The sequence below is a fragment of the Hydractinia symbiolongicarpus genome, chromosome 7, assembly GCF_029227915.1.
Source record: "Hydractinia symbiolongicarpus strain clone_291-10 chromosome 7, HSymV2.1, whole genome shotgun sequence".
Taxonomy (NCBI): domain Eukaryota; kingdom Metazoa; phylum Cnidaria; class Hydrozoa; order Anthoathecata; family Hydractiniidae; genus Hydractinia; species Hydractinia symbiolongicarpus.
Genome location: NC_079881.1, coordinates 6,741,349 through 6,765,169, shown reverse-complemented (window position 1 = coordinate 6,765,169; position 23,821 = coordinate 6,741,349). Strand labels below are relative to the sequence as shown.

Genomic DNA, 23,821 nt, shown 5'->3' with positions numbered 1-23,821 from the left:
GTTGTTGCCTAAATATTTTAGATGATTCGTATGGCCTGTTGGTCTAGTGGTATGATTCTGGCTTAGATTGCGAGAGGTCCCGGGTTCAACTCCCGGACAGGCCCAACTAAAAATCACACATAATTGGTAAGTGTCATAAGATTCGCTGAAGCATTTATTATCTCTGGAATGATGATTCTTGACAGAGTTGTTTTATGGATTCGTTTCAAAAATGTTACTTTACAATTTTACAAATCAACTTTACACTCTGATTTGTCTGTATGCATTGCCCACGAGGAAGCTATATGTAACCTCTTTCCTACAAATATTCAGTAATCCTCTCTGCACATAATGACACAATCGGAGGTTTCGATGATATCCTGGCCTGTTGGTCTATTAGTATGATTCTCGCTTCTGGTGCGAGATGTCGCAGGTTAAACTCCCGCACAGACCCCATTGATTATCGCAAATTTGTGCATTAGACTATATTCTACTGTAAAGGGTAATAACCAATCAACTGACAATTGTTAAAAAATATTTTGGTTGAGCTTTTTCGTGGCTTGGATTGTATGGTTGACTTGACAATTCAAGAAATAATATCCAACATTCATGTTATAAATGTTTTGAAGAAAAAACAACATTTTTTGTGTTCTGTGTGATGGATATTTCACGTAAAACCATGAACAAGTTGTTGCCTAAATATTTTAGATGATTCGTATGGCCTGTTGGTCTAGTGGTATGATTCTCGCTTAGGGTGCAAGAGGTCCCGGGTTCAACTCCCAGACAGGCCCAACTAAAAATCACACATAATTGGTAAGTGTCATAAGATTCGCTGAAGCATTTATTATATCTGGAATGATGATTCTTGACAGAGTTGTTTTATGGATTCGTTTCAAAAATGTTACTTTACAATTTTACAAATCAACTTTACACTCTGATTTGTCTGTATGCATTGCCCACGAGGAAGCTATTTGTAACCTCTTTCCTACAAATATTCAGTAATCCTCTCTGCACATAATGACACAATCGGAGGTTTCGATGATATCCTGGCCTGTTGGTCTATTAGTATGATTCTCGCTTCTGGTGCGAGATGTCGCAGGTTAAACTCCCGCACAGACCCCATTGATTATCGCAAATTTGTGCATTAGACTATATTCTACTGTAAAGGGTAATAACCAATCAACTGACAATTGTTAAAAAATATTTTGGTTGAGCTTTTTTGTGGCTTGGATTGTATGGTTGACTTGACAATTCAAGAAATAATATCCAACATTCATGTTATGAATGTTTTGAAGAAAAAACAACATTTTTTGTGTTCTGTGTGATGGATATTTCACGTAAGACCATGAACAAGTTGTTGCCTAAATATTTTAGATGATTCGTATGGCCTGTTGGTCTAGTGGTATGATTCTCGCTTAGGGTGCGAGAGGTCCCGGGTTCAACTCCCGGACAGGCCCAACTAAAAATCACACATAATTCGTAAGTGTCATAAGATTCGGTGAAGCATTTATTATCTCTGGAATGATGATTCTTGACAGAGTTGTTTTATGGATTCGTTTCAAAAATGTTACTTTACAATTTTACAAATCAACTTTACACCCTGATTTGTCTGTATGCATTGCCCACGAGGAAGCTATTTGTAACCTCTTTCCTACAAATATTCAGTAATCCTCTCTGCACATAATGACACAATCGGAGGTTTCGATGATATCCTGGCCTGTTGGTCTATTAGTATGATTCTCGCTTCTGGTGCGAGATGTCGCAGGTTAAACTCCCGCACAGACCCCATTGATTATCGCAAATTTGTGCATTAGACTATATTCTACTGTAAAGGGTAATAACCAATCAACTGACAATTGTTAAAAAATATTTTGGTTGAGCTTTTTCGTGGCTTGGATTGTATGGTTGACTTGACAATTCAAGAAATAATATCCAACATTCATGTTATGAATGTTTTGAAGAAAAAACAACATTTTTTGTGTTCTGTGTGATGGATATTTCACGTAAGACCATGAACAAGTTGTTGCCTAAATATTTTAGATGATTCGTATGGCCTGTTGGTGTAGTGGTATGATTCTCGCTTAGGGTGCGAGAGGTCCCGGGTTCAACTCCCGGACAGGCCCAACTAAAAATCACACATGATTCGTAAGTGTCATAAGATTCGGTGAAGCATTTATTATCTCTGGAATGATGATTCTTGACAGAGTTGTTTTATGGATTCGTTTCAAAAATGTTACTTTACAATTTTACAAATCAACTTTACACTCTGATTTGTCTGTATGCATTGCCCACGAGGAAGCTATTTGTAACCTCTTTCCTACAAATATTCAGTAATCCTCTCTGCACATAATGACACAATCGGAGGTTTCAATGATATCCTAGCCTGTTGGTCTATTAGTATGATTCTCGCTTCTGGTGCGAGATGTCGCAGGTTAAACTCCCGCACAGACCCCATTGATTATCGCAAATTTGTGCATTAGACTATATTCTACTGTAAAGGGTAATAACCAATCAACTGACAATTGCTAAAAAATATTTTGGTTGAGCTTTTTCGTGGCTTGGATTGTATGGTTGACTTGACAATTCAGGAAATAATATCCAACATTCATGTTATGAATGTTTTGAAGAAAAAACAACATTTTTTGTGTTCTGTGTGATGGATATTTCACGTAAGACCATGAACAAGTTGTTGCCTAAATATTTTAGATGATTCGTATGGCCTGTTGGTCTAGTGGTATGATTCTGGCTTAGGGTGCGAGAGGTCCCGGGTTCAACTCCCGGACAGGCCCAACTAAAAATCACACATAATTGGTAAGTGTCATAAGATTCGCTGAAGCATTTATTATCTCTGGAATGATGATTCTTGACAGAGTTGTTTTATGGATTCGTTTCAAAAATGTTACTTTACAATTTTACAAATCAACTTTACACTCTGATTTGTCTGTATGCATTGCCCACGAGGAAGCTATTTGTAACCTCTTTCCTACAAATATTCAGTAATCCTCTCTGCACATAATGACACAATCGGAGGTTTCGATGATATCCTGGCCTGTTGGTCTATTAGTATGATTCTCGCTTCTGGTGCGAGATGTCGCAGGTTAAACTCCCGCACAGACCCCATTGATTATCGCAAATTTGTGCATTAGACTATATTCTACTGTAAAGGGTAATAACCAATCAACTGACAATTGTTAAAAAATATTTTGGTTGAGCTTTTTCGTGGCTTGGATTGTATGGTTGACTTGACAATTCAAGAAGTAATATTCAACATTCATGTTATGAATGTTTTGAAGAAAAAACAACATTTTTTGTGTTCTGTGTGATGGATATTTCACGTAAGACTATGAACAAGTTGTTGCCTAAATATTTTAGATGATTCGTATGGCCTGTTGGTCTAGTGGTATGATTCTCGCTTAGGGTGCGAGAGGTCCCGGGTTCAACTCCCGGACAGGCCCAACTAAAAATCACACATAATTGGTAAGTGTCATAAGATTCGGTGAAGCATTTACTATCTCTGGAACGACGATTCTCGAAATGAATTTTTGACAGAGTTGCTTTATGGATTCGTTTCAAAAATGTTACTTTACATTTTTACAAATCAACATTACACTTCGATTTGTCTGTATACATTGCCCACGAGGAAGCTATTTGTAACCTCTTTCTTACAAATATTCAGTAATCCTCCCACCATATAATGACACAATCGGAGGTTTCAATGATATCGTGGCCTGTTGGTCTATTAGTATGATTCTCGTTTCTGATGCGAGATGTTGCAGGTTAAACTCCCGCACAGGCCCAATTGCTTATCGCAAATTTGTGCATAAGGCTATATTCTACTGTAAAGGGTAATAACCAATTAACTGACAATTGCTAAAAAATATTCTGGTTGAGCTTTTTCGTGGCTTGGATTGTATGGTTGACTTGACAATTCAAGAAATAATATCCAACATTCATGTTATGAATGTTTTGAAGAAAAAACAACATTTTTTGTGTTCTGTGTGATGGATATTTCACGTAAGACCATGAACAAGTTGTTGCCTACATATTTTAGATGATTCGTTTGGCCTCTTGGTCTAGTGGTATCATTCTCGCTTAGGGTGCGAGAGGTCCCGGGTTCAACTCCCTGACAGGCCCAACTAAAAAATCACACATAATTGGTAAGTGTCATAAGATTCGGTGAAGCATTTACTATCGCTGGAATGACCATTCTCGAAATGAATTCTTGACAGAGTTGCTTTATGGATTCGTTTCAAAAATGTTACTTTACATTTTTACAAATCAACATTACACTCCGATTTGTCTGTATGCATTGCCCATGAGGAAGCTATTTGTAACCTCTTTCCTACAAATATTCAGTAATCCTCCCTCCATATAATGACACAATCGGAGGTTTCAATGATATCCTGGCCTGTTGGTCTATTAGTATGATTCTCGCTTCTGGTGCGAGATGTCGCAGGTTAAACTCCCGCACAGGCCCAATTGCTTATCGCAAATTTGTGCATAAGGCTATATTCTACTGTAAAGGGTAATAACCAATCAACTGACAATTGCTGAAAAGTATTTTGGTTGAGCTTTTTCGTGGCTTGGATTGTATGGTTGACTTGACAATTCAAGAAATAATATCCAACATTCATGTTAGGAATGTTTTGAAGAAAAAACAGCATTTTTTGTGTTCTGTGTGATGGATATTTCACGTAAGACTTTAAACAAGTTGTTCCCTAAATTTTTTAGACGATTCCTATGGCCTGTAGGTCTAGTGACATGATTCTCGATTATGGTGCCAGAGGTCCCGGGTTCAACTCCCGGACTGGCCCAACTACAAACCACACATAATTCGTAAGTGTCATAAGCTTCGGTGAAGCTTTTATTATCTCTGGAATGATGATTCTTGACAGAGTTGTTTTATGGATTCGTTTCAAAAATGTTACTTTGCAATTTTACAAATCAACTTTACACTCTGATTTGTCTGTATGCATTGCCCACGAGGAAGCTATTTGTAACCTCTTTCTTACAAATATTTAGTAATCCTCTCTGCACATCATGACACAATCGGAGGTTTCAATGATATCCTGGCCTGTTGGTCTATTAGTATGATTCTCGCTTCTGGTGCGAGATGTCGCAGGTTAAACTCCCGCACAGGCCCAATTGATTATCGCAAATTTGTGCATTAGACTATATTCTACTGTAAAGGGTAATAACCAATCAACTGACAATTGCTAAAAAATATTCTGGTTGAGCTTTTTCGTGGCTTGGATTGTATGGTTGACTTGACAATTCAAAAATAATATGCAACATTCATGTTATGAATATTTGGAAGAAAAAACAACATTTTTTGTTTTCTGTGTGATGTATATTTCACGTAAGACCATGAACAAGTTGTTGCTTTAATATTTTAGACAATTTCTATGGCATCTTGATCTAGTGGCATGATTCTCGCTTAGGGTGGGAGAGGTCCCGGGTTCAACTCCCAGACTGGCCCAACCACAAATCACACATAATTCGTAAGTGTCATAAGCTTCGGTGCAGCATTTATTATCTCTGGAATGACGATTCTCGAAGTGAATTCTTGACAGAGTTGCTTTATGGATTCGTTTCAAAAATGTTACTTTACATTTTTACAAATCAACTTTACACTCCGATTTGTCTGTATGCATTGCCCACGAGGAAGCTATTTGTAACTTCTTTCCTAGAAATATTCAGTAATCCTCCCTCCATATAATGACACAATCGGAGGTTTCAACGATATCCTGGCCTGTTGGTCTATTAGTATGATTCTCGCTTCTGGTGCGAGATGTCGCAGGTTAAACTCCCACACAGGCCCAATTGCTTATCGCAAATTTGTGCATAAGACTATATTCTACTGTAAAGGTTACTAACCAATCAACTGACAATTGCTGAAAAATATTATAGTTGAGCTTTTTCGTAGCTTGGATTGTGTGGTTGACTTGACAATTCAAGAAATAATATCCAACATTCATGTTACGAATGTTTTGCAGAAAAAACAACATTTTTTGTGTTGTGTGGTGGATATTTCACGTAAGAATATGAACAAGTTGTTGCCTAAATATTCTAGACGATTCCCATGGCCTGTTGGTCTAGTGGCATGATTTTCGCTAAGGGTGCGAGAGTTCCCGGTTTCAACTCCCGGACAGGCCCAACTACAAATCACACATAATTGGTAAGTGTCATAAGCTCCGGTGAAGCATTTACTATCTCTGGAATGACAATTCTCACAATGACTTCTTGACAGAGTTGTTTTACGGGTTTGTTTCAAAAGTGTTACTTTACAATTTTACAAATCAACTTTACACTCCGATTTTTCTGTATACATTGCCCACGAAGAAGCTATTCGTAACCTCTTTCCTACAAATATTCAGTAATCCTCTCTGCATATAATGACCCAATCGGAAGTTTCGATGATATCCTGGCCTGTTGGTCTATTAGTATGATTCTCGTTTCTGATGCGAGATGTCGCAGGTTAAACTCCCGCACAGGCCCAATTGCTTATCGCAAATTTGTGCATAAGGCTATATTCTACTGTAAAGGGTAATAACCAATCAACTAAAAATTGCTGAAAAATATTTTGGTTGAGCTTTTTCGTGGCTTGGATTGTATGGTTGACTTGACAATTCAAGAAATAATATCCAACATTCATGTTATGAATGTTTTGAAGAAAAAACAACATTTTTTGTGTTCTGTGTGATGAATATTTCACGTAAGACCATGAACAAGTTGTTGCCTAAATATTTTAGATGATTCGTATGGCCTCTTGGTCTAGTGGTATGATTCTCGCTTAGGGTGCGGGAGGTCCCGGGTTCAACTCCCGGACAGGCCCAACTAAAAATCACACATAATTGGTAAGTGTCATAAGATTCGGTGAAGCATTTACTATCTCTGGAATGACTTATCTCGAAATGTATTCTTGACAGAGTTGCTTTATGGATTCGTTTCAAAAATGTTACTTTACATTTTTACAAATCAACATTACACTTCGATTTGTCTGTATACATTGCCCACGAGGAAGCTATTTGTAACCTCTTTCTTACAAATATTCAGTAATCCTCCCTCCATATAATGACACAATCGGAGGTTTCAATGATATCCTGGCCTGTTGGTCTATAAGTATGATTCTCGTTTCTGGTGCGAGATGTCGCAGGTTAAACTCCCGCACAGGCCCAATTGCTTATCGCAAATTTGTGCATAAGGCTATATTCTACTGTAAAGGGTAATAACCAATTAACTGACAATTGCTGAAAAATATTTTGGTTGAGCTTTTTCTTGGCTTGGATTGTATGGTTGACTTGACAATTCAAGAAATAATATCCAACATTCATGTTATGAATGTTTTGAAGAAAAAACAACATTTTTTGTGTTCTGTGTGATGGATATTTCACGTAAGACCATGAACAAGTTGTTGCCTAAATATTTTAGATGATTCGTATGGCCTGTTGGTCTAGTGGTATGATTCTCGCTTAGGGTGCGAGAGGTCCCGGGTTCAACTCCCGGACAGGCCCAACTAAAAATCACACATAATTGGTAAGTGTCATAAGATTCGGTGAAGCATTTACTATCTCTGGAACGACTTATCTCGAAATGTATTCTTGACAGAGTTGCTTTATGGATTCGTTTCAAAAATGTTACTTTACATTTTTACAAATCAACATTACATTTCGATTTGTCTGTATACATTGCCCACGAGGAAGCTATTTGTAACCTCTTTCTTACAAATATTCAGTAATCCTCCCACCATATAATGACACAATCGGAGGTTTCAATGATATCCTGGCCTGTTGGTCTATTAGTATGATTCTCGTTTCTGATGCGAGATGTCGCAGGTTAAACTCCCGCACAGGCCCAATTGCTTATCGCAAATTTGTGCATAAGGCTATATTCTACTGTAAAGGGTAATAACCAATTAACTGACAATTGCTGAAAAATATTTTTGTTGAGCTTTTTCGTGGCTTGGATTGTATGGTTGACTTGACAATTCAAGAAATAATATCCAACACTCATGTTATGAATGTTTTGAAGAAAAAACAACATTTTTTGTGTTCTGTGTGATGGATTTTCACGTAAGACCATGAACAAGTTGTTGCCTAAATGTTTTAGATGATTCGTATGGCCTGTTGGTCTAGTGGTATCATTCTCGCTTAGGGTGCTAGAGGTCCCGGGTTCAACTCCCAGACAGGCCCAACTAAAAATCACACATAATTGGTAAGTGTCATAAGATTCGGTGAAGCATTTACTATCGCTGGAATGACCATTCTCGAAATGAATTCTTGACAGAGTTGCTTTATCTATTCGTTTCAAAAATGTTACTTTACATTTTTACAAATCAACATTACACTTCGATTTGTCTGTATACATTGCCCACGAGGAAGCTATTTGTAACCTCTTTCTTACAAATATTCTGTAATCCTCCCACCATATAATGACACAATCGGAGGTTTCAATGATATCCTGGCCTGTTGGTCTATAAGTATGATTCTCGTTTCTGGTGCGAGATGTCGCAGGTTAAACTCCCGCACAGGCCCAATTGCTTATCGCAAATTTGTGCATAAGGCTATATTCTACTGTAAAGGGTAATAACCAATTAACTGACAATTGCTGAAAAATATTTTGGTTGAGCTTTTTCGTGGCTTGGATTGTATGGTTGACTTGACAATTCAAGAAATAATATCCAACATTCATGTTATGAATGTTTTGAAGAAAAAACAACATTTTTTGTGTTCTGTGTGATGGATCTTTCACGTAAGACCATGAACAAGTTGTTGCCTAAATGTTTTAGATGATTCGTATGGCCTGTTGGTCTAGTGGTATCATTCTCGCTTAGGGTGCGAGAGGTACCGGGTTCAACTCCCAGACAGGCCCAACTACAAACCACACATAATTGGTAAGTGTCATAAGATTCGGCGAAGCATTTACTATCGCTGGAATGACCATTCTCGAAATGAATTCTTGACAGAGTTGCTTTATGGATTCGTTTCAAAAATGTTACTTTACATTTTACAAATCAACATTACACTCCGATTTGTCTGTATGCATTGCCCATGAGGAAGTTATTTGTAACCTCTTTCCTACAAATATTCAGTAATCCTCCCTCCATATAATGACACAATCGGAGGTTTCAATGATATCCTGGCCTGTTGGTCTATTAGTATGATTCTCGCTTCTGGTGCGAGATGTCCCAGGTTAAACTCCCGCACAGGCCCAATTGCTTATCGCAAATTTTTGCATACGGCTATATTCTACTGTAAAGGGTAATAACCAATTAACTGACAATTGCTGAAAAATATTTTGGTTGAGCTTTTTCGTGGCTTGGATTGTATGGTTGACTTGACAATTCAAGAAATAATATCCAACATTCATGTTATGAATGTTTTGAAGAAAAAACAACATTTTTTGTGTTCTGTGTGATGGATATTTCACGTAAGACCATGAACAAGTTGTTGCCTAAATATTTTAGATGATTCGTATGGACTGTTGGTCTAGTGGTATGATTCTCGCTTAGGGTGCGAGAGGTCCCGGGTTCAACTCCCGGACAGGCCCAACTAAAAATCACACATAATTGGTAAGTGTCATAAGATTCGGTGAAGCATTTACTATCTCTGGAACGACGATTCTCGAAATGAATTCTTGACAGAGTTGCTTTATGGATTCGTTTCAAAAATGTTACTTTACATTTTTACAAATCAACATTACACTTCGATTTGTCTGTATACATTGCCCACGAGGAAGCTATTTGTAACCTCTTTCTTACAAATATTCAGTAATCCTCCCACCATATAATGACACAATCGGAGGTTTCAATGATATCCTGGCCTGTTGGTCTATTAGTATGATTCTCGTTTCTGATGCGAGATGTCGCAGGTTAAACTCCCGCACAGGCCCAATTGCTTATCACAAATTTGTGCATAAGGCTATATTCTACTGTAAAGGGTAATAACCAATTAACTGACAATTGCTAAAAAATATTTTGGTTGAGCTTTTTCGTGGCTTGGATTGTATGGTTGACTTGACAATTCAAGAAATAATATCCAACATTCATGTTATGAATGTTTTGAAGAAAAAACAACATTTTTTGTGTTCTGTGTGATGGATATTTCACGTAAGACCATGAACAAGTTGTTGCCTAAATATTTTAGATGATTCGTATGGCCTGTTGGTCTAGTGGTATGATTCTCGCTTAGGGTGCGAGAGGTCCCGGGTTCAACTCCCGGACAGGCCCAACTAAAAATCACACATAATTGGTAAGTGTCATAAGATTCGGTGAAGCATTTACTATCTCTGGAACGACGATTCTCGAAATGAATTCTTGACAGAGTTGCTTTATGGATTCGTTTCAAAAATGTTACTTTACATTTTTACAAATCAACATTACACTTCGATTTGTCTGTATACATTGCCCACGAGGAAGCTATTTGTAACCTCTTTCTTACAAATATTCAGTAATCCTCCCACCATATAATGACACAATCGGAGGTTTCAATGATATCCTGGCCTGTTGGTCTATAAGTATGATTCTCGTTTCTGATGCGAGATGTCGCAGGTTAAACTCCCGCACAGGCCCAATTGCTTATCGCAAATTTGTGCATAAGGCTATATTCTACTGTAGAGGGTAATAACCAATTAACTGACAATTGCTGAAAAATATTTTGGTTGAGCTTTTTCGTGGCTTGGATTGTATGGTTGACTTGACAATTCAAGAAATAATATCCAACATTCATGTTATGAATGTTTTGAAGAAAAAACAACATTTTTTGTGTTCTGTGTGATGGATCTTTCACGTAAAACCATGAACAAGTTGTTGCCTAAATGTTTTAGATGATTCGTATGGCCTGTTGGTCTAGTGGTATCATTCTCGCTTAGGGTGCGAGAGGTCCCGGGTTCAACTCCCAGACAGGCCCAACTAAAAATCACACATAATTGGTAAGTGTCATAAGATTCGGTGAAGCATTTACTATCGCTGGAACGACGATTCTCGAAATGAATTCTTGACAGAGTTGCTTTATGGATTCGTTTCAAAAATGTTACTTTACATTTTTACAAATCAACATTACACTTCGATTTGTCTGTATACATTGCCCACGAGGAAGCTATTTGTAACCTCTTTCTTACAAATATTCAGTAATCCTCCCACCATATAATGACACAATCGGAGGTTTCAATGATATCCTGGCCTGTTGGTCTATAAGTATGATTCTCGTTTCTGGTGCGAGATGTCGCAGGTTAAACTCCCGCACAGGCCCAATTGCTTATCGCAAATTTGTGCATAAGGCTATATTCTACTGTAAAGGGTAATAACCAATTAACTGCCAATTGCTGAAAAATATTTTGGTTGAGCTTTTTCGTGGCTTGGATTGTATGGTTGACTTGACAATTCAAGAAATAATATCCAACATTCATGTTATGAATGTTTTGAAGAAAAAACAACATTTTTTGTGTTCTGTGTGATGGATCTTTCACGTAAGACCATGAACAAGTTGTTGCCTAAATGTTTTAGATGATTCGTATGGCCTGTTGGTCTAGTGGTATCATTCTCGCTTAGAGTGCGAGAGGTCCCGGGTTCAACTCCCAGACAGGCCCAACTACAAACCACACATAATTGGTAAGTGTCATAAGATTCGTCGAAGCATTTACTATCGCTGGAATGACCATTCTCGAAATGAATTCTTGACAGAGTTGCTTTATGGATTCGTTTCAAAAATGTTCTTTACATTTTTACAAATCAACATTACACTCCGATTTGTCTGTATGCATTGCCCATGAGGAAGCTATTTGTAACCTCTTTCCTACAAATATTCAGTAATCCTCCCTCCATATAATGACACAATCGGAGGTTTCAATGATATCCTGGCCTGTTGGTCTATTAGTATGATTCTCGCTTCTGGTGCGAGATGTCCCAGGTTAAACTCCCGCACAGGCCCAATTGCTTATCGCAAATTTGTGCATAAGGCTATATTCTACTGTAAAGGGTAATAACCAATTAACTGACAATTGCTGAAAAGTATTTTGGTTGAGCTTTTTCGTGGCTTGGATTGTATGGTTGTCTTGACAATTCAAGAAATAATATCCAACATTCATGTTAGGAATGTTTTGAAGAAAAAACAGCATTTTTTGTGTTCTGTGTGATGGATATTTCACGTAAGACTTGAAACAAGTTGTTCCCTAAATATTTTAGACGATTCCTATGGCCTGTTGGTCTAGTGCATGATTCTCGATTATGGTGCCAGAGGTCCCGGGTTCAACTCCCGGAATGGCCCAACTACAAACCACCCATAATTCGTAAGTGTCATAAGCTTCGGTGAAGCTTTTATTATCTCTGGAATGATGATTCTTGACAGAGTTGTTTTATGGATTCGTTTCAAAAATGTTAATTTGCAATTTTACAAATTAACTTTACACTCTGATTTGTCTGTATGCATTGCCCACGAGGAAGCTATTTGTAACCTCTTTCTTACAAATATTCAGTAATCCTCTCTGCACATCATGACACAATTGGAGGTTTCAATGATATCATGCCCTGTTGGTCTATTAGTATGATTCTCGCTTCTGGTGCGAGATGTCGCAGGTTAAACTCCCACACAGGCCCAATTGATTATCGCAAATTTGTGCATTAGACTATATTCTACTGTAAAGGGTAATAACTAATCAACTGACAATTGCTAAAAAATATTCTGGTTGAGCTTTTTCGTGGCTTGGATTGTATGGTAATATTTTTACGTAAAGAGCTTGACAATAAACAAAAAGTTATTGACAGTTTGTTGTTACTTCTCGGGAAAAAGTCCACCATTTTGAATTATCAAGGAAAAAATTCTACATTGGAATCGGATAAATCTGCTAATGTTGTTGTAAATGATTTGGCAATTAATTTAAAGAGAAGTATTCCCACAGGAACGGAACAAGTCGATTTAACTATACACACATGTGAACAGCAATTAGCAAATTACAGAAAGAAATGTCATAGTAATTATTATTCAAACGTAAACGTGAAAAGTATCACAACAACTGAGAAAAATAATGTTGTTTTAGAAGATAGTTTTGTTGTAAATAAAGAGAATAGTTATGTTGTAAATAACGAAGACGAAAGTAAAGAAGATGAATCGGTAATTCCATGGAAACCCGGTACAACACTCGTTGTCGGTGATTCTATGTTGTACGGACTTGATGAACAAAGAATGTCAGCACGTCGTACCGTTAAAGTTCGTTCATTTCCTGGAGCGAGGGTAGAAGATATGTTTCATTATGTAAAGCCTCTGTTACAAAAGAAACCGGACAAAATAATTCTACATGTTGGAACCAACAATACTATTAATGAAACCTCGCGACTGATTTTGGACAAACTATTGAGTTTGAAGACTTTTATTAACACCAAACTTCCTAGATGTAAAGTGATTTTTTCGTCCGTGATTAAAAGAACTGATAATGCAAAAGCCGCAGTAACGGTAAGCCATTTGAATAGGCATTTAAAAGAACTGTCTCTGAATGTTATTGATAATGACAATATTTCATCTGAATGTCTTGGGAAAAAAGGGTTACATTTGAGTGGGTTGGGGGCAGGGAAATTAGCTGTAAATTTTATTAGAAAAATGAAATCTCGAGATTGATGTCAGGAATATTCTGCAAAAGACAATGTTGAACTACCAGTAAACTGCAGTGTGGAAAATATCTTGGGTAAAAACAATTACGAGAATGCAAAAAAGATTCTTGACAATTTGAGATCACAAAACATAAATAGACTAATTTTTGGGCATGTTAATATCAATTCACTACGAAATAAGTTTGAGCCTCTTATTGATCAAGTTAATAGAAACCTTGATCTCTTTTTAATTTCAGAGACAAAATTAAATGAATCATTTCCTACTAATCAGTTTTTGATTCAAGGCTATAATGCATACCGTTTCGACAGAAATGGCAATGGGGGAGGAATGATTCTCTATGTACGAAATGATATTCCCTCAAAACTTTTAAAACCCAAATGTGAAAGTAGTGAGCTTGAAATTTTTTATATTGAACTAAATTTAAGAAGCAAAAAATGGTTAGTTGTGTGTTTATATAACCCAAAAACTAATCATATTGCTCAAAACTTAAACCACATAAGTAAAAACATTGATTCGTTTTCCTGCAAATATGAGAACTATGTAATACTGGGTGATTTTAACGCTGAAATTAGCAATCTACATGTAAATGAATTTTTAACAACATTTAAACTTAACTCTTTAATAAAAGAGCCTACATGCTTCAAAAGCATAGATAACCCTACAAACATAGATCTCATCTTAACAAACCACCCAAGATCTTTTTGTCACTCCAGGGCTATTGAAACAGGCTTGTCTGATTTTCATAAATTGACAATGACTGTTTTAAAAGCCAACTTTGCTAAACGAAAACCAAAAATTATAAATTATAGAGCATATCGGAATTTCAATAATGTAAATTTCCGCCATGATATAATGGGTGCTCTAAATGATGACAAAAATCTCGATGATTTTAAAATGTTTGAAAATTTCAAAAACAGTGTTTTAAGCATCTTAGATAATCATGCTCCTCGAAAGAAAAGGTATGTACGTCATAATCAGGCAGCTTTTATGAGTAAAGAAATAAACAAGGCAATTATGAAGAGATCAAAACTTTTAAATAAGCATAGGAAGGATAAAACTCCAGAGAGTAAATTAGCATACAATAAACAAAGGAATTTTTGTGTTTCACTAATAAGAAAAAGTAAATACAAATTCTTCAACAACCTTAATGTTAAAAATATAACTGACAATAGGTTATTCTGGAAAACAGTAAAACCATGTTTCTCTAACAAGACAGTTACAAGTGAAAATATTACCTTAGTTGAAAATGGGACTACAATATCTCATGATAAAGATATTACTGAAATATTCAACAATTATTTTGGCAGTGTTGTTGAAAATTTAGGCATAAAGTCATCAAATATACAACCTTCAAGTAATGAAAACAGACCCAAAGATCAAATAAATTCGATAATACATAAATATAAATCTCATCCTAGTGTAGAAAAGATAAGAAAAAGCGCAAAAAGCAACACAAAATTTTCTTTTAAACAAACTGCATTTGAAGATGTTGAAAAATACATTCGAAAACTTGATCCAAAAAAGGCGCAGCAAAAAGATGATATTCCTACTAACATCATCAAAGAAAACAGTGATATTTTTAGCCAATTCATTACTGAAAATTTTAATCAATCGTTAAAAAGTTCTGAATTTCCAACATCTTTGAAAAACGCAGATATTACTCCTACACACAAAAAAGGACTGCGCACTGAAAAGGCGAACTATAGACCTGTAAGCGTCCTATCGAACATCTCAAAAATCTATGAAAGATGCATGTATGACCAAATATACACCTTCTTCGAGCCATTATTTTCGAAACTTCAATTTGGTTTTCGCAAGGGGCACAGTTCACAACAATGCCTCATAAGTATGATTGAAAAATGGAAAAACAGTCTTGACAAAGGTGGCACATTTGGAGCGCTTTTAACTGATTTGTCTAAGGCATTTGACTGCATACCACACGAGCTATTACTAGCAAAACTTCATGCATATGGCTTTGATATGAATTCTTTGCTGTTTATAAAATCGTACCTAATTGACAGGAAACAGCGAGTGCGTATAAATAACAATTATAGTACATGGAAAAAAATAAAATACGGCGTACCGCAAGGATCAATTTTGGGTCCTTTGCTTTTCAATATATTTTTATGCGACCTTTTCCTTTTTGTCCCATATATGGACATTGTCAACTATGCTGATGATACAACCCCATTTTCAATAGGAAAGAATATCAACGAAGTTATTGAAAAGATTGAATATGCAGCAATTATAATATTTACTTGGTTTGAAAATAACGGTATGAAAGCCAACCCAGAAAAATCACATTTTTTTACTAACAAAACTGATGTACGATTAAAAGTTTGTGATGAACTTCTAAACAATTCTCAAACTGAGAAACTGCTTGGTATAACCATAGACCACAAACTTTCTTTCGAGGAACATGTTAATCAGCTCTGTAACAAGGCAGGCCAGAAAGTTAGTGCGCTTGCAAGGTTATCTTCCTTCATGACATTAGACCAGCGAAAGCTGATTATTAATGCTTTTGTCACTAGTCATTTTTCGTACTGTCCATTAGTATGGATGTTTCACAGTCGTAAATTAAACAATAGGATAAACCATATACATGAAAGAGCACTAAGAATTATCTATCAAGACTATCAATCCTCATTTGAAGAGCTTTTATCAAAAAATGGGAGCGTTACAATTCACCAAACGAACTTACGCATCCTTGTTACTGAGCTGTATAAAGCTAAAACAAAAACAGGTCCAGAAATTTTGAATGAAATTTTTATTTTTCCTGAACCAGTGTATAATTTGAGGAAGGACAAACTTAAGAGTAACAAAATATTTTCAGTGAGATATGGGATCGAAACACTGTCTAATGTTGGGTTAAAGCTTTGGAACTCTTTGCCTAACGAGTATCGGAACGCTGGTAATTTAATTGAGTTTAGAAACAAAATAAGAAACTGGATTCCAAACCATTGTCCTTGCAGAATATGCAAAACTTTTATACCTGAATTAGGTTTTCTTTAGTTTCCCCGTTGTCTTCCTTTGCCAGTTGTGGAGCGGGAACTCAGTTAAACATGTCTTGCGGTGCGACGGTTTAGGTGGGGTGGTATCATATGAGAATATTCTAGCCTTATTATCTGGTTGTATATTATTTTCTCTCGACCCCTGCCTGGGAAGTTTGACTGAGTTCCTGGAACCACCACTACATAGCCTTGACATATTTTTGACATATTATTTATATTATTTAAAATACTTAAAAAAAAAATGGTATATACGGTATTCCTTATAGATTTTTTATATTCAGTTATTTATTGTTTTTAATGTTTTTAAAGTTGACTTTAATTAGCCTCAGAGCTACATTTTCTTGTAAATTTGTCAACTATAAATAAATTAATTAATAAATAATAATAAAAAAATGGTTGACTTGACAATTCAAGAAATAATATCCAACATTCATGTTAGGAATGTTTTGAAGAAAAAACAGCATTTTTTGTGTTCTGTGTGATGGATATTTCACGTAAGACTTTAAACAAGTTGTTCCCTAAATATTGTAGACGATTCCTATGGCCTCTTGGTCTAGTGGCATGATTCTTGCTTAGGGTGCGAGAGGTCCCGGGTTCAACTCCCGGACTGGCCCAACTACAAATCACACATAATTCGTAAGTGTCATAAGCTTCGGTGAAGCATTTATTATCTCTGGAATGACGATTCTCGAAATGAATCCTTGACATAGTTGTTTTGTGGATTCGATTTGAAAATGTTACTTTACAATTTCAGAAATCAACTTTACACCCCGTTTTGTCTATATGCGTTGCTCACGAGGAAGCTATTTGTAACCTCTTTCCTACAGATATTCAGTAATCCTCTCTGCATATAATGACACAATCAGAGGTTTCAATGATATCCCGGCCTGTTGGTCTACTAGTATGATTCTTGCTTCTGGTGCAAGATGTTGCAGGTTAAACACCCGCACAGGCCCAATTGCTTATCGCAAATTTGTGGATAAGACTACATTCTACTGTAAAGGGTAATAACGATTAAACTGACAATTGCTGAAAAATATTATGGTTGAGCTTGTTCGTGGCTTGGCTTTGTATGGTTGACTTGACAATTCAAAAATAATATGCAACATTCATGTTATGAATATTTTGAAGAAAAAACAACATTTTTTGTTTTCTGTGTGATGTATATTTCACGTAAGACCATGAACAAGTTGTTGCTTTAATATTTTAGACAATTTCTATGGCATCTTGGTCTAGTGGCATGATTCTCGCTTAGGGTGGGAGAGGTCCCGGGTTCAACTCCCAGACTGGCCCAACCACAAATCACACATAATTCCTAAGTGTCATAAGCTTCGGTGAAGCATTTATTATCTCTGGAATGACGATTCTCGAAGTGAATTCTTGACAGAGTTGCTTTATGGATTCGTTTCAAAAATGTTACTTTACATTTTTACAAATCAACTTTACACTCCGATTTGTCTGTATGCATTGCCCACGAGGAAGCTATTTGTAACTTCTTTCCTAGAAATATTCATTAATCCTCCCTGCATATAATGACACAATCGGAGGTTTCAACGATATCCTGGCCTGTTGGTCTATTAGTATGATTCTCGCTTCTGGTGCCAGATGTCGCAGGTTAAACTCCCGCACAGGCCCAATTGCTTATCGCAAATTTGTGCATAAGACTATATTCTACTGTAAAGGTTAGTAATCAATCAACTGACAATTGCTGAAAAATATTATAGTTGAGCTTTTTCGTAGCTTGGATTGTGTGGTTGACTTGACAATTCAAGAAATAATATCCAACATTCATGTTATGAATGTTTTGAAGAAAAAACAACAATTTTTGTGTTGTGTGGTGGATATTTCACGTAAGACTATGAACAAGTTGTTCCCTAAATATTCTAGACGATTCCCATGGCTTGTTGGTCTAGTGGCATGATTCTCGCTAAGGGTGCGAGAGTTCCCGGGTTCAACTCCCGGACAGGCCCAACTACAAATCACACATAAATGGTAAGTGTCATAAGCTCCGGTGAAGCATTTACTATCTCTGGAATGACAATTCTCACAATGACTTCTTGACAGAGTTGTTTTACGGATTTGTTTCAAAAATGTTACTTTACAATTTTACAAATCAACTTTACACTCCGATTTGTTTATATGGATTGCCCACGAGGAAGCTATTCGTAACCTCTTTCCTACAAATATTCAGTAATCCTCTCTGCATATAATGACCCAATCGGAAGTTTCAATGATATCCTGGCTTGTTGGTCTATTAGCATGATTCTTGCTTCTGGTGCGAGATGTCGCAGGTTAAACTCCCGCACAGGCCCAATTGCTTATCGCAAATTTGTGCATAAGACTATATTCTACTGTAAAGGTTAGTAACCAATCAACTGACAATTGCTGAAAAATATTATAGTTGAGCTTTTTCGTAGCTTGGATTGTGTGGTTGACTTGACAATTCAAGAAATAATATCCAACAATCATGTTACGAATGTTTTGAAGAAAAAACAACATTTTTTGTGTTGTGTGGTGGATATTTCACGTAAGACTATGAACAAGTTGTTCCCTAAATATTCTAGACGATTCCCATGGCCTGTTGGTCTAATGGCATGATTCTCGCTAAGGGTGCGAGAGTTCCCGGGTTTAACTCCCGGACAGGCCCAACTACAAATCACACATAAATGGTAAGTGTCATAAGCTCCGGTGAAGCATTTACTATCTCTGGAATGACAATTCTCACAATGACTTCTTGACAGAGTTGTTTTACGGATTTGTTTCAAAAATGTTACTTTACAATTTTACAAATCAACTTTACACTCCGATTTGTTTATATGGATTGCCCACGAGGAAGCTATTCGTAACCTCTTTCCTACAAATATTCAGTAATCCTATCTGCATATAATGACCCAATCGGAAGTTTCAATGATATCCTGGCTTGTTGGTCTATTAGCATGATTCTCGCTTCTGGTGCGAGATGTCGCAGGTTAAACTCCCGCACAGGCCCAATTTCTTATCGCAAATTTGTGCATAAGACTATATTCTACTGTAAAGGTTAGTAACCAATCAACTGACAATTGCTGAAAAATATTATAGTTGAGCTTTTTCGTAGCTTGGATTGTGTGGTTGACTTGACAATTCAAGAAATAATATCCAACATTCATGTTACGAATGTTTTGAAGAAAAAACAACAATTTTTGTTTTGTGTGGTGGATATTTCACGTAAGACTATGAACAAGTTGTTCCCTAAATATTCTAGACGATTCCCATGGCTTGTTGGTCTAGTGGCATGATTCTCGCTAAGGGTGCGAGAGTTTCCGGGTTCAACTCCCGGACAGGCCCAACTACAAATCACACATAAATGGTAAGTGTCATAAGCTCCGGTGAAGCATTTACTATCTCTGGAATGACAATTCTCACAATGACTTCTTGACAGAGTTGTTTTACGGATTTGTTTCAAAAATGTTACTTTACAATTTTACAAATCAACTTTACACTCCGATTTGTTTATATGGATTGCCCACGAGGAAGCTATTCGTAACCTCTTTCCTACAAATATTCAGTAATCCTATCTGCATATAATGACCCAATCGGAAGTTTCAATGATATCCTGGCTTGTTGGTCTATTAGCATGATTCTCGCTTCTGGTGCGAGATGTCGCAGGTTAAACTCCCGCACAGGCCCAATTGCTTATCGCAAATTTGTGCATAAGACTATATTCTACTGTAAAGGTTAGTAACCAATCAACTGACAATTGCTGAAAAATATTATAGTTGAGCTTTTTCGTAGCTTGGATTGTGTGGTTGACTTGACAATTCAAGAAATAATATCCAACATTCATGTTACGAATGTTTTGAAGAAAAAACAACATTTTTTGTGTTGTGTGGTGGATATTTCACGTAAGACTATGAACAAGTTGTTCCCTAAATATTCTAGACGATTCCCATGGCCTGTTGGTCTAGTGGCATGATTCTCGCTAAGGGTGCGAGAGTTAGCGGGTTCAACTCCCGGACAGGCCCAACTACAAATCACACATAATTGGTAAGTGTCATAAGCTCCGGTGAAGCATTTACTATCTCTGGAATGACAATTCTCACAATGACTTCTTGACAGAGTTGTTTTACGGATTTGTTTCAAAAATATTACTTTACAATTTTACAAATCAACTTTACACTCCGATTTGTTTATATGCATTGCCCACGAGGAAGCTATTCGTAACCTCTTTCCTACAAATATTCAGTAATCCTCTCTGCATATAATGACCCAATCGGAAGTTTCAATGATATCCTGGCTTGTTGGTCTATTAGCACGATTCTCGCTTCTGGTGCGAGATGCCGCAGGTTAAACTCCCGCACAGGCCCACCTACAAATCACACATAATTGGTAAGTGTCATAAGCTTCGGTGAAGCATATACTATCTCTGGAATGAAGATTCTCAAAATGACTTCTTGACAGAGTTGTTTTACGGATTTGTTTCAAAAATGTTACTTTACAATTTTACAAATCAACTTTACACTCCGATTTGTTTATATGCATTGTCCACGAGGAAGCTATTTGTAACCCCTTTCCTACAAATATTCAGTAATCCTCTTTGCATATAATGACACAATCGGAGGTTTCAATGATATCCTGGCCTGTTGGTCTCTTAGTATGATTCTCGCTTCTGGTGCGAGATGTCGCAGGTTAAACTCCCGCACAGGCCCAATTGCTTATCGCAAATTTGTGCATAAGACTATATTCTACTGTAACGGGTAGTAACCAATCAACTGACAATTGCTGAAAGATATTATGGTTGAGCTTTTTCGAGGCTTGGATTGTATAGTTGTCTTGACAATTCAAGAAATAATATCCAACATTCATGTTATGAATGTTTTGAATATAAACAATATTCTTTGTGTTCTGTGTGATGGATATTTCAGGTAAGACCATGAACAAGTTGTTGCCTAAATATTTTAGACGATGCCTATGGCCTGTTGGTCTAGTGGCATGATTCTCGTTTAGGGTGCGAGAGGTCCCGGGTTCAACTCCCGGACAGCCCAAATAAAAATCATACATAATTGAAAAGTGTCATAAGCTTCGGTGAAGCATTTACTATCTCTGGAATGATGATTCTTGAAATGAATTCTTGACAGAGTTGTTTTATGGATTCGTTTTGAAAATGTTACTTTACAATTTTACAAATCAACTTTACACTCCGATTTGTCTATATGCATTGCCCACGAGGAAGGTATTCGTAACCTCTTTTCTACAAATATTCAGTAATTCTCTCTGCATATAATGACCCAATCGGAGGTTTCAATGATATCCTGGCTTGTTGGTCTATTAGCATGATTCTCGCTTCTGGTGCGAGATGCCGCAGGTTAAACTCCCGCGCAGGCCCACCTACAAATCACACATAATTGGTAAGTGTCATAAGCTTCGGTGAAGCATATACTATCTCTGGAATGACGATTCTCAAAATGACTTCTTGACAGAGTTGTTTTACGGATTTGTTTCAAAAATGCTACTTTACAACTTTACAAATCAACTTTACACACCAATTTGTTTATATGAATTGCCCACGAGGAAGCTATTTGAAACCCCTTTCCTACAAATATTCAGTAATTCTCTCCGCATATAATGACACAATCGGAGGTTTCAATGATATCCTGGCTTGTTGGTCTATTAGCATGATTCTCGCTTCTGGTGCGAGATGTCGCAGGTTAAACTCCCGCACAGGCCCAATTGCTTATCGCAAATTTGTGCATAAGACTATATTCTACTGTAACGGGTAGTAACCAATCAACTGACAATTGCTGAAAGATATTATGGTTGAGCTTTTTCGTGGCTAGGATTGTGTGGTTGACTTGACAATTCAAGAAATAATATCCAACATTTATGTTATGAATGTTTTGTCGAAAAAACAACATTTTTTGTGTTCTGTGTGATGGATATTTCACATAAGACCATGAACAAGTTGTTCCATAAATATTCTAGACGATTCCTATGGCCTGTTGGTCTAGTGGCATTATTCTCGCTTAGGGTGCGAGAGATCCCGGGTTCAACTCCCGGACAGGCCCAACTACAAATCACACATAATTGGTAAGTGTCATAAGCTCCGGTGAAGCATTTACTATCTCTGGAATGACGATTCTCGAAATAAATTCTTGACAGAGTTGTTTTATGGATTCGTTTCGAAAATGTTACTTTACAATTTTACAAATCAACTTCACACTCCGATTTGTCTATATGCGTTGCCAACGAGGAAGCTATTCGTAACCTCTTTCCTACAATTATTCAGTAATCCTCTCTGCATATAATGACCCAATCGGAGGTTTCAATGATATCCTAGCTTGTTGGTCTATTAGCATGATTCTCGCTTCTAGTGTGAGATGCCGCAGGTTAAACTCTCGCACAGGCCCACCTACAAATCACACATAATTGGTAAGTGTCATAAGCTTCGGTGAAGCATATACTATCTCTGGAATGACGATTCTTAAAATGATTTCTTGACAGAGTTTTTTTACGGATTTGTTTCAAAAATGTTACCTTACAATTTTACAAATCAACTTTACACTCCGATTTGATTATATGCATTGCCCACGAGGAAGCTATTTGTAACCCCTTTCCTACAAATATTCAGTAATCCCCTCTGCATATAATGACACAATCGGAGGTTTCAATGATATCCTGGCCTGTTGGTCTATTAGTATAATTCTCGCTTCTGGTGCGAGATGTCGCAGGTTAAACTCCCGCACAGGCGCAATTGCTTATCGCAAATTTGTGCATAAGACTATATTCTACTGTAACGGGTATTAACCAATCAACTGACAATATCTGAAAGATATTATGGTTGAGCTTTTTCGTGGCTTGGATTGTATGGTTGACTTGACAATTCAAGAAATAATAGCCAACATTCATGTTATGAATGTTTTGTCGAAAAAACAACATTTTTTGTGTTCTGTGTGATGGATATTTCACGTAAGACCATGAACAAGTTATTCCCTAAATATTCTAGACGATTCCTATGGCCTGTTGGTCTAATGGCATGATTCTCGCTTAGGGTGCGAGAGGTCCCGGGTTCAATTCCCGCACAGGCCCAACTACAAATCACACATAATTGGTAAGTGTCATAAGCTCCGGTGAAGCATTTACTATCTCTGGAATGACGATTCTCGAAATGAATTCTTGACAGAGTTGTTTTATGGATTCGTTTCGACAATGTTACTTTACAATTTTACAAATCAACTTTACACTCCGATTTGTCTA

The 23,821-nt window shown here is 36.8% G+C and overlaps 12 non-coding genes across 12 annotated transcripts; all 12 read left to right on the top strand.

Annotated features, from left to right (window-relative positions):
* Positions 1-698: 698 nt before the first annotated feature.
* Positions 699-770, top strand: Trnap-agg (transfer RNA proline (anticodon AGG)). Its single transcript has one exon. It is a non-coding gene; the product is annotated as a tRNA-Pro (tRNA).
* A 594-nt stretch (positions 771-1,364) lies between these two features.
* Positions 1,365-1,436, top strand: Trnap-agg (transfer RNA proline (anticodon AGG)). Its single transcript has one exon. It is a non-coding gene; the product is annotated as a tRNA-Pro (tRNA).
* A 594-nt stretch (positions 1,437-2,030) lies between these two features.
* Positions 2,031-2,102, top strand: Trnap-agg (transfer RNA proline (anticodon AGG)). The gene has a single exon. It is a non-coding gene; the product is annotated as a tRNA-Pro (tRNA).
* Positions 2,103-2,696: 594 nt separating this feature from the next.
* On the top strand, positions 2,697-2,768 carry Trnap-agg (transfer RNA proline (anticodon AGG)). Its single transcript has one exon. It is a non-coding gene; the product is annotated as a tRNA-Pro (tRNA).
* A 594-nt stretch (positions 2,769-3,362) lies between these two features.
* Positions 3,363-3,434, top strand: Trnap-agg (transfer RNA proline (anticodon AGG)). The gene has a single exon. It is a non-coding gene; the product is annotated as a tRNA-Pro (tRNA).
* A 3,308-nt stretch (positions 3,435-6,742) lies between these two features.
* Trnap-agg (transfer RNA proline (anticodon AGG)) lies at positions 6,743-6,814 on the top strand. Its single transcript has one exon. It is a non-coding gene; the product is annotated as a tRNA-Pro (tRNA).
* Positions 6,815-7,421: 607 nt separating this feature from the next.
* Trnap-agg (transfer RNA proline (anticodon AGG)) lies at positions 7,422-7,493 on the top strand. The gene has a single exon. It is a non-coding gene; the product is annotated as a tRNA-Pro (tRNA).
* Positions 7,494-9,456: 1,963 nt separating this feature from the next.
* Trnap-agg (transfer RNA proline (anticodon AGG)) lies at positions 9,457-9,528 on the top strand. Its single transcript has one exon. It is a non-coding gene; the product is annotated as a tRNA-Pro (tRNA).
* A 607-nt stretch (positions 9,529-10,135) lies between these two features.
* On the top strand, positions 10,136-10,207 carry Trnap-agg (transfer RNA proline (anticodon AGG)). Its single transcript has one exon. It is a non-coding gene; the product is annotated as a tRNA-Pro (tRNA).
* An 11,333-nt stretch (positions 10,208-21,540) lies between these two features.
* Trnap-agg (transfer RNA proline (anticodon AGG)) lies at positions 21,541-21,612 on the top strand. Its single transcript has one exon. It is a non-coding gene; the product is annotated as a tRNA-Pro (tRNA).
* A 948-nt stretch (positions 21,613-22,560) lies between these two features.
* Positions 22,561-22,632, top strand: Trnap-agg (transfer RNA proline (anticodon AGG)). The gene has a single exon. It is a non-coding gene; the product is annotated as a tRNA-Pro (tRNA).
* Positions 22,633-23,581: 949 nt separating this feature from the next.
* Trnap-agg (transfer RNA proline (anticodon AGG)) lies at positions 23,582-23,653 on the top strand. The gene has a single exon. It is a non-coding gene; the product is annotated as a tRNA-Pro (tRNA).
* Positions 23,654-23,821: the final 168 nt, after the last annotated feature.